The 7,766-nt window shown below is 38.3% G+C and overlaps 1 protein-coding gene across 3 annotated transcripts in view; it reads right to left on the bottom strand.

Annotated features, from left to right (window-relative positions):
• The window catches only part of Klhl13 (kelch like family member 13), a 173,901-nt gene extending 166,141 nt beyond the window's left edge, over positions 1-7,760 (bottom strand). Inside the window, exon 1 of one of the 3 annotated variants that reach the window (XM_048797125.1) lies at positions 7,727-7,760. The gene's annotated coding sequence lies outside the window, so the exon portion shown is untranslated. The remainder of the gene's footprint in view (positions 1-7,726) is intronic. The other 2 variants (XM_048797121.1, XM_048797123.1) reach the window with 2 other exon arrangements.
• Positions 7,761-7,766: the final 6 nt, after the last annotated feature.

Raw genomic sequence — 7,766 nt, 5'->3', positions numbered from 1 at the left:
GTAGTTAAGCACCCCTGGATTTAATCCCCAGTACAAAAGAAAGAAGGATAGAAAGGGGAGAGGGAGGGAGGGAGAAAGAAAAAGAAAAAAGATAAGAAATGCCAAGCACTCCATTTTGTGTCTCCTGAGGCATACTACCATGTTGTTAGCCTGCTCACTGAGTACGTGTGCTATAGTTTGAGGGAGCCCAAACTAGTGGAAAGAGCACTGGACAAAGTAAAAAGACATAGCCAGGAATGGTTGTGCACACCTGTAATCCCAATAATTCAGGAGGCTGAGGCAGCAGGATCACAAGTTCAAGGCCCACCTCAGCAACTCAATGAAGCTCTTGGAAACTCAGAGACTCTCAAAATTTTAAAAAAATTAAAAAGGGCTGGGGATGTGGCTTACTGATAAAGCATTTCTGGGTTCAATCTCTGATACCAAGAAAAGAAAAGTAAGAGAAAAAAGAAAATATACCAATTGCGATTTATAAATAGTGATAAGGGAAATCAATAAAAACTATGCTTTTTAGTCTAATTGGGAAGAAAAGCTTGTCAAGATGTTATTTAATACTGAAAGGGAAGTTAGAATAATTAAAAAGCAATTCATGTAATAGACACTAAGGAAAGTTTTCAATTGACACTTGGATTTCCCTTTGTTTTTTCACCGTTTCTGGTAGTGCTGGGGATGGAACACAGGATGAAGCACATACTAGGCAAATTCTCTACCACTGAGCCATGCCCTTGGCCCCTTTTGTATGTTTTTTATATTATTTCAAGAGTACAGAGGAAAGTAAAGGATTATAACATAGACTCATGCCCCCATGTAACCATGCATGATGCTAGAGCTGCTAAAGGCAGGAACTATGTATCATTTGTTTTATACCTTTCTTCTGCTTTTAATACAGACATCCATACACTTAGTTATATACATTAGTGAAAAAAAAATGTTTAGCAACTTCAAAGCACAGGCATCTAATCATATTAAATAAAATCTTAACTGAATTCCACCTCCCCCCTAAAAAAAGATTCTCTTGTCCTAAAGAACTAGTTGGTCTTAAGTAACAAAATAAAAACAAAAATCAATAAATAAATACTCTTCATGGTACTAAAGAGAGCACTGAAAGGCCTGGATCTTTGTTTTGCCATATCTGCTTTCCTATAAGATTAGGACAATACAGCCAGCCCTCTATATTCAGAGTCATTGTAGGACTAAATCAGCATGTATCTACATGGTAACCATTTACATGGTAACCATTATGAGCAAGCTATTAGGAAAAGATAAAGTAATTTATTTACCTCCCTAATCTCTACCACCCACAGCAACAGCTTACTATGTGCAAGGCCATGATTTAAGCCCTTTACTGTGAGGTTTACAATCTCTTATCTGAAAACCTTGGTGCCAGATGTGATTCAAATTCAGAAATTTCCAGACTTTTAGATAGGCAATAGCCTGCATTAGCTAAATATTATGTTTCAATAATGCTTAACAGAAAAATTCCGAACTGGGGAAAATGAGTAATTATGTAATACCCCACTAAGGTCTGTGGTACTATCCCCATAAACATATTACTGATACTATAGCAAAAACAAGAAAATATTAACAATAAGTAGAATAAAGACTATTAATGAAGACCACGGATATCAGTTTGAGCAATGTTTTGCTACCACTTGACATCTAACTGACCAAATTAATTTTTTATAATTTTCAGAACTTTTGAAACTTGAAAACTGTTAAATTGTGGGCCTAGCTAACACATCTCATCCTTACAAGTGCCCTAACAGGTAAGTTCAATTATCTCTATTTTACAGATGTGGTGACTCAGATACAGTGTTTTAGCCAGCTTTTTCACCACTGTGACCAAAATACCTAACAAGAACAATTTAGAAGAGGAAAATGTATTTGAGGCTCATGGTTTCAAAGGTCTCACTCTATAGATGGCCAGCTCCATTGCTTTGGGGCTCAGATGAGGCAGAACATCATGGTGAAAGAGTGTGGTAGAGGAAAGTGGCTCAGGACATAGCCAAGCCACCAGGAAGTAGAGAGAGACCATTCCACTAACCAGGGACAAAATATATACCCCCAAATCATGCCCCCAATGACCTATCTCCTCCAGCCACATCATATCTGCCTATAGTTACCATCCAATTAATTCCTATCAACATATTAATGCACTAATTAGGCTAAAGGTCTCATAACCCAGTCATTTCGCCTCTAAACTTTCTTGCATTTTCTCACCAATAGCCTAGCTCCACAGCTTGTGCTCTTAACTTTGTTTCTAAATAACCTCTCTCAAAAACTGTTTCAGAAGACCACCAGGAGGCAGATGAGATGGCACATGCCTATAATTCTGGAGACTTGGGTGGCTGAGGCAAAAATATTGCAAGTTCAAGGCCAATCTCAGCAACTTAGCAAAACCCTGTCTCAAATAAAAAATAAAAATGAATGGGGGTGTAGCTCAACGGTAGAACACCCCTGGACTTGATACCAAGTACTAGAAGAAAAAACCTCAGAGGTACATGTGAGAAACAAAACAGTATTAACTTATATAAGTGTCCAAAAATAGGAGAAATATCACAAGGCAGTATATATTCATAACTTAATAACTATACAGTATACACTATATGCCAGGTCTCAGAATACAATGATGGGAAACCAGACAAGGTTCAGGTCACCTTCATGGAGCCAGAGACCAATGCAGAAGAGTTCAGGCATCAAATAAGATAATCATGACACAACAGGGCAAGTGTGTGCCTACTGCTCACATTCAGAGGAGAAAGAGATCAGGCTCAGTGGCAGATGCTGTAATGGTGCCTGATATTTAAACTGTTCCTTGACAAGTATTGGGATTTAAAATGACAGAAAGGAAAGGGAAGAGGTTTTTTATTTTATTTTTTTTAGTTGTTGATGGAACTTTATTTTATTTATTTACTTATATGTGGTGCTGAGAATAGAACCCAGTGCCTCACACATACTAGGCAAGTGCTTTACCCCAGCCCAAGGAAGGGCTTTTCAAATGGATGGCATAGTTTCCATTTGAGAAGCACCCATTGTGCACCTACTGTATGCCAGGAATAATGCTAAATAGAAAAGTTCCAAACTGGGAAAAATCAGTTGAAATTAACAGAAATTTATACAAGAATAATAAATATATGTGGGAAAGTAGACTAGGGTCAAATCATGAAAGACCCCTTGAGTGCTCAGTTTAGGAGGTGGAACTTGACTCTGGAAGAGCTGCTAAAGAATTTTTGCAGGTCATCCCCCTACAATATTAGGATTTACCCCGTGGGACTTCAATTGCCTTCTATGTTCCTATTTGGGAACATCTAGACCTCGAATCTGAATTGCTTTGAAGTAATGGCTCAGAGCAATAAAATTAATTTAAGCTTCAAACAATAGAATAACCCTAATCTCTCCAGGAATAAAAGTATGGAAATTGAAAATATTGGGAAGGCAATGGTTAAAGGGAAATGGAAAACCTCACTTAAAATTCCAAAGGCCATGACTAAACTTAGGATATTCCTTTTATACAGAAATGCAACTTCCAACCTTCCCAAGGAACATATTCCTATGAAAAATAAAACATCATTCTTTGAAAAACAAGCTCTTAAAAATTTAACAGTGATCTGATTTGAATCAAGTTGATGACAACTTACCTTGCAGTACAGGTGACAATGTGACAGTGGAAAGTGGACTACTTTTTAACATACTCACCTCAAAGTCCCATTACCCCACCCTTTAACTAAGCAGAGTAGAACGAAATCAAATATTGATTTAGCATACTTAATCAAAGAATCTCTCACTCTCAGTTATTAATGTAGATGACTGATTAGCTGAACATTCTATTTCTCCTTAGCAAAACACTTATTTTTTTAGTTCCACAGGCTTACATTTTATTTTATAGTCAATTGCTTCCCACAGAAAGCACTCTTCAATGACTTCTCACTGTTCTGAGAATCAAACTCAAATTCTTTCTCAAAGCTTCCAAGTCTTATCTATTAGTTGACTCCATCTAAGATCTCTAACATCTTCTGTAACCATTTCCCTTCCCAGCTCACTAGGTAGTGCCATTACTGGCTTTCTTTCTGTTCTTCATAAACTGCAAGCCTGATTTCCTGCCTCAAGACCTTAGTTCTTACTCTTCTCTCTGCAAGAACGTTCTCTGGAGAATATACACCCATATCTTGACAAGGCAGACTCATTCTCTATTCTTTTTCAGGTATCTTCTCAAACATCACCTTCTCTAAGAGGCTATATTTGTTGGGATTCTCCAGAGACAGAACCAAGAAATATGCACATAAATAAATATGTAGGGGAAATTATTAAAGGAATTGGCTTACACAATTACAGCAGCTTAGAGAGTCCCAAGACAGGCTATCTGCAAACTGGAGACCCTGGGGTGCTGGTAGTGTGGCTCAGTCAAAGTCCAATGGCCTCAGAACCAAGGAGACAGATGTTGTAACTCTCAGTTCAAGGAATGTTGAAAGCATGAGAACCCAAGGGGCTCCTGCTGTAAGCCCTGGAGCCCAAGTCCAAAGGCCAGCAAGCCTGGAGTCCTGATGTCCAAGGCCACAGAAAGAATCTTTCTCAGCTCTGGGAAAGACCAGTTCACCTTCTGTATTTGTTCTCTCCAGCCAATTGGATACTCCAGCTTTCTGATCCTGAGGGAGGATCCTCCCCCACATAACCAATCAAAGTAACATACTGATCTCTGCAAACACCGTCACAGACACACCCAAAATAATGTTTTACCAGTTTCTAAGTATTCCTTATCCAGACAAATTGACACCTAAAATTAACTGTCATAGAGGCCTTCCCCCGCTTACTTAAATAGGCCCTTCCTTGTTCTCTGTGTCACATTCCCTTATTTTCTTACTTGTTATTACTACAATCTATAAGGATATTCTTCATTTGTTTATTTATTTTTTTATCTATAACCTCTGATAGAATATGATTACTGTCATGTTCCACAAGAGCAATGATTATGGCTTACAAGTTTTAAGTGTGCCTAATACAGGGTCTTGGCATTCAAAAGGCACTCAGCTGATTTTATAAATGAATTAATAAATGAATGAATAATACTCACAAACCTAATTGCTGCTAGGCACAGTAGCACACACCTATAATCCCAGGGACTCAGGAGGCTGGGGCAGAAGGACCTGAGCAACTTAGCAAGACCCTGTCTCAAGAGGGCTGAGAATGTAGTTCAGTGTGTCAGAGCAACCCTGGGTGCAAAGTCCAGTATGAAAGGAAAAAAAAAAAATAAAAAGCTGATTGCTATGAGTCTAACTTGGTAAAGTCATTTGTTCCCCTAATTTTCAGATGTATTCTCTAGAGCTCTTCATTTTTCCTACACTCTTTCTACACTTTCTGAAGTCTGATGATTCCTGCCAAACTGTTGTATTATTTCATAGCAATAAAAATAGAGTTCAACTGACATATTACTTGAGAAGTCAGTAGTAGTATATTAAACATCAAAAAATCAAACAATTTGAAAATTAGTCTCATTTCACTACTGCAAGTCACATTACATGAAGAAACATAATTGAAAACAAGAAAGATAATACAATAGCAAACTGCAATTACACTTAATAACACCAGAAATATCCATTTTGATAACCTCTAGATGTACCAGGAGAGCTATTAAATATATATTGAGGAGTCAGAGCAAAATGCTTATAGCTAACTCACATCCATATTTTTCTTCTAAGCAAACATAAATAGTTTTACAATATAATCACATCAGTAGTAATTTTAGCTTGGATTCAGTATTAATAAGAAACACAAAAGAAAAAAGTAACAAAATGGTATGCACTCTTATCCTTGAAATAGTCACAAGTTTGTATATCTTTTGAGAATGGGTTGCCAAAAAAATCAGACCTATAATGGTGGGCCTATTGGAACAAGTACTCTCTCCCTACAATATTCAATTTTTAAATAGAACTTAAGTGAGCTCAGGAATTTACCAAATGAATGGGAAACAACACTTTCACCTGCAAGTTATCTAACTAAATTGATATCCAATAGCCTTTACTGCTCTTGTGAAAACTACTTTCTTCATAACATCAGCTAAACTCTACAGGGTCACACCACACAATTTAAAATGTGCTTATAAAAATGGCAGATTAAAGGCCTTGGGCAATTGAGACTCTTATTTATCTATGTTAAAAATATATCATCTGATATTGTAGCAGAAAGTATTCTCATTGTCTCACTGCCAAAAGAAGTGCTACCAGGACAGTGAAATTTAGCCACTATCTTCATTTACAACTTGGTTTCTTCTGAGATTTCTGTCAGTTAGTTCACACTGTGTCAGTGGCAACACCTGGTCACCCATCAAGCAAACAAATCTATCACTGTTAATTTTAAGGATTTTAATAAAAACTTGCAGTTAAGGGAGCTAATATTTTTAGATATAAAATGATGTCATGGCTACTTAGTTCATTTTTTCTCAGTTTTCAAATTTAAGCACTAGATATATCCTATTTCCAAAAACATAACTGCATACATCAGCATGGGCTTGTTTGCTGGTATTTGCCTCCACTTTTGATGTCTCCATTTAATTTTCTTTATATTACAAATGAACCTCAGTATGAGAATTAAAATAGCAACTGCATGGGGAGAAAGTGATAAGCTGAAAGTAGGAGTTTGGGGCTGTTTGTTTTTTAAAAAATAACTACAAGGTTTAAAAATGCTGTTTCTGCGGGGTTTACATAAATATGAGACTGTAAGAAACTGTGGCTTCTTTTAAAGAGGAGGGGGCAGGTACCCTCCCAACAGAGGCAGTTTTAAACCTCCTCCAAGTCTCTCAGTTCCTATTCAATGTGCTTAGTAACCAAACTATATTAACTTGAGTGACTTTTTTCCCCCTAAACCATTAAGTTCCTCTCAACTGCATTAAAAGGATGAGCATCCTAATTTACAGATTCAGGAATGGAGCTAGGCATCACAAACCCTACCAGTTCTCCCTCTGTCAGGCCTGTTTAGCATCCTGGAAGGTTTAGGACCATGTACAAGGATTACACACAAACATATATACACACATTTCAAATGGCTATGGTTCTTGAATTAAGTTATTGAAAACTAGAAAGACATTTTTCAAGTTCCTTAACAGATATTTACTAAAGAATATTTAATGAAGGAATGATCCCACCACTTTCAGTAAACGCAGGCTAAGCTGTAAGCCTCCAAAAAAAAAAAAAAAATCATTAGTCAACTGTGATTAAACCAAAAACAGCCGAGACATTCAGAGCTAAGGATGTTCAAAACTAAGTTCAAAGCTTCGAGGAAAAAGAATGTGCTCCTAACTTGGGAGCCAGCAGCACAGCCTCCCAAGTTTGAAGATTGTGACGAAGGGATGGGTTAAGAAGGCACAAAGCAGAAACTGATAGAGGGCCGAGGTGGACATCGGAACCCCAGACTATCAGGGCAGCGACCTAGAAGCCCAGAGAAGATCTTGGAAAGATGACAAAGAGCACAGGAAAACTGGGTTCTAGGATCCTAGAAGAACCCAGGTATCTGGCGGGGTCAGAGGGACCTGGAGTTGGCAAAGGTGCAGGGATAAGGGAGCGCACCAGCACGCGGTAGAAAAGGCAAAAGGGGGGTGCGCACAGAGCGAAGCGGATTCCCCGCCCCAGTGTCCCTGATGCAGATCAACTCTTTGCCTTGCACCACGCGCACCGCCAGGTCCCGGAGGCAGGGAAGCGGCTAATGGAACCCCTGTGACTTCAGCAACCTGCCTCACCTTGTTTGCCGCGTCCCTGCGCCCCAGCCGCTCGTCCGCC

Source organism: Marmota marmota, unplaced genomic scaffold (assembly GCF_001458135.2).
Source record: "Marmota marmota marmota unplaced genomic scaffold, marMar, whole genome shotgun sequence".
NCBI classification, from domain to species: domain Eukaryota; kingdom Metazoa; phylum Chordata; class Mammalia; order Rodentia; family Sciuridae; genus Marmota; species Marmota marmota.
This window is presented reverse-complemented; position numbering and strand designations above follow the sequence as displayed.